The 2703-nt window shown below is 37.3% G+C and overlaps 1 non-coding gene across 1 annotated transcript; it reads left to right on the top strand.

Moving 5' to 3' along the window:
* The first annotated feature begins 1955 nt into the window (after positions 1 to 1955).
* On the top strand, positions 1956 to 2088 carry LOC114090541 (small nucleolar RNA SNORA70). The gene has a single exon (XR_003582371.1). It is a non-coding gene; the product is annotated as a small nucleolar RNA SNORA70 (small nucleolar RNA).
* The last annotated feature ends 615 nt before the right edge of the window (positions 2089 to 2703 follow it).

The following is a 2703-nucleotide window of genomic DNA, read 5'->3' as shown; positions in this document are numbered from 1 at the left end:
GATTCTCATGGGCTCTGTGATATTTGAGCCTAGTGTGCAACAATTTTTTGGTTTTAGAGATTTTGTTTTAATTTTTTGGTTGTGGATGGACACAATACCTTTATTTTATTTATTTACTTTTATGTGGTGCTGAGGATCAAACCCAGTGCCTCAAACATGCTAGGCAAGCGCTCTACAACTGAGCCACAACTGCAGCCTGTAGAGGTTTTTTTAAAAAGAATTTGTGACCCAGAAATGGAAAGACATAATAGTTCTAAATGTGGCCAGTTCCCATCTTTAAATCTCCAAATAGCTAAACAAAGCAAAACAAAGCAAGCAAACATATAAAACAACAACAACAAAGAATCCTGCCCAGTAAATAGCATCTTTGGTGATATGGGAAAAAAATTTTGCCTTTAAGTAGAAAACACACATTTTCTGTGATGTATCCTTCCAAGGTATTGGATTATAGTAATGTTTATTGTCTTTGTAAGTTATAGATAAATGATAGGTACACAAATTTTATCCTGTCAGCTAGTATTTTAATTGGCTTTCTCCTCCTCTGGAAAATCAATTTTATTTCTATTTGTAATAATTCTGTGATATAATAAATGTTCCTTATTGTTTAGACTGCTTCTTCTGTTACTTGCAGCCAAAAGCTGCCTAACACATCCCCTGTGAATGGGGTCATTAATACTTTTCTGACTATTTCACGGGACTGTTAAAAAGCTCTTTGAAAGGTATTTGATGTATAATAAGTGTCAGGTATGATACATTAGTTTACTGAATGCTTAAATATCCACCTCTTTGTGTCCAAAAATTAGAAAAGAAATTAGTCCATACTTATCCGTTCAAGGCTTTAACATGGCTGCAGTTTCTGTTTATGATGCTAATCTATAAAACCTGGGCTCACTCACCTACTTGTATTTAACTGACTATTGGAATTCAAAGAAAAAGTGTCAAGTAGAAAGGCCTTTATTGAATGGAATATTAAAAACACAGTGATCAATACAAGATTTATTTATTTTTTTAAAAAAAAGAGTTAGAGAGTGAGAGAGAGAGAGAGAGAATTTTTCAATATTTATTTTCTAGTTTTTGGCGGACACAACATCTTTATTTGTTTGTGGTGCTGAGGATCGAACCTGGGCCGCACGCATGCCAGGCGAGTGCGTCACCGCTTGAGCCACATCCCCAGCCCCATTACTGCAAGATTTAATTTACCATGGTATTACATTACTGGCATGTCATCATGTTTGATTATTTGTCTCAGTACTGCAAGTGGTTGAGTTTCTAGCTCACTGGAGAATTGAGTACTTTTTTTGTAGCCAAGTATCAGAGACACTTTTGTCATCTCTGAGTCCACAGACAAGTGACCATTTATTAAATCCGTTTTGAAGATGACAGTTACTGTAGAACCCTTCTCAACTCCCCATCCCCAAATTTGGAGGCATTTGGAAATTAGAGCTTAAACCTTCTTGTTTGTCTAAGTATATTATAAAACTTGGGTTTCCCTTTAGGGTGACAAAAATGTGTCCTTATTGTTTAGACTGCATTTTCTGTTACTTGCAGCCAAAAGCTGTCTAACACATCCCCTGTGAATGGGGTCATTAATACTTTAATTGTTGTTGTACAAAATTGCAAATGTGGTAAACATCACTGAATTATACTCTTAAAATGGTTAAAATTATAAGTTTTATGTAATGTGCATTTTATCATAATAAAAATAACAACTAAAATAAACAAAACAAAATATTTTAACTTGCAGCTAGTTTGAGAACTTCTACATGAGAAATACAGAGTACATCTAGGAAATAATGAATTTCAAGACAAGAGTTGAGATATCCAAGCTTGATCTAAGGATGATCTTCCAGTTCATAGAGAAGGGTAGGTAGGTGACACACTATGTTCTCTGCCAGCAGATTGTCCTCTAGTCAAGCACTATGGGTAAGAACTCTAAATCTTCAATAAAAGAGCATCTTCAGCCAGTTAAACTAACCGACTCCTTTGCTACTGGGATCCTAGTGTGCAAAGCTGCAAATAGTAACCTCCTCAGAAGAGTAGGCAGCCTGTAGCTTGTGTAGGTCACCCTGAAGGACCATGGAGATAGCCCTTTCCAAAACCCATTCCTGTCTCTGTCTGATCCTGTGCTGTGTCCTATCTCAGGTCTAGACAGGTATGCAGGGTGCATTTGGGGGAAGTTCCAGAGCATGATGGCCAGAGTTCACATTGGCCAAGTCATCAGTTCTGCATGCACCAAGCTGCAGAACAAGGGACATGTGTTTGAGGCCCTTCTCAAGGCCAAGTCTAAGTTCCTTGGCCACCAGAACATCTACATCCCAAATTGGTGGGCTTTACCAAGTTTAATACAGGTTAATTAGCAGAAATGGTGGCTAAGATGGTTATTTTATCAAATTTTCCCAGTCATGGTCCCCTGGGCCAGTGGTAGAGCCTGCACTCAAGAAGACTTTCTCTGTGTTGCCCCTTTCTCACTCAGTCCAACAATAAATCCTACTTCATGTCCAAAAAACTAAGAAATAATAATAAATAAAAGAATAAACACAAACTGGAAGAATACAATTCACAGTGACCCTGAAAGGCTTTGACGGATTCTTCCTCTTCAATTCCTACTGAAGTACAGAATGAAGAGGAAAGGCAGATACAACAACAACAACAAACAGAAAACCAACCAACAAAACTATCAGTATCAGAACAGAAGAATGGACT

This window comes from Marmota flaviventris, chromosome 1 (genome assembly GCF_047511675.1).
Source record: "Marmota flaviventris isolate mMarFla1 chromosome 1, mMarFla1.hap1, whole genome shotgun sequence".
Classification (NCBI taxonomy): domain Eukaryota; kingdom Metazoa; phylum Chordata; class Mammalia; order Rodentia; family Sciuridae; genus Marmota; species Marmota flaviventris.
The sequence above is the reverse complement of the archived record's forward strand: the minus strand, read 5'-3'. Positions and strand labels throughout refer to the sequence as shown.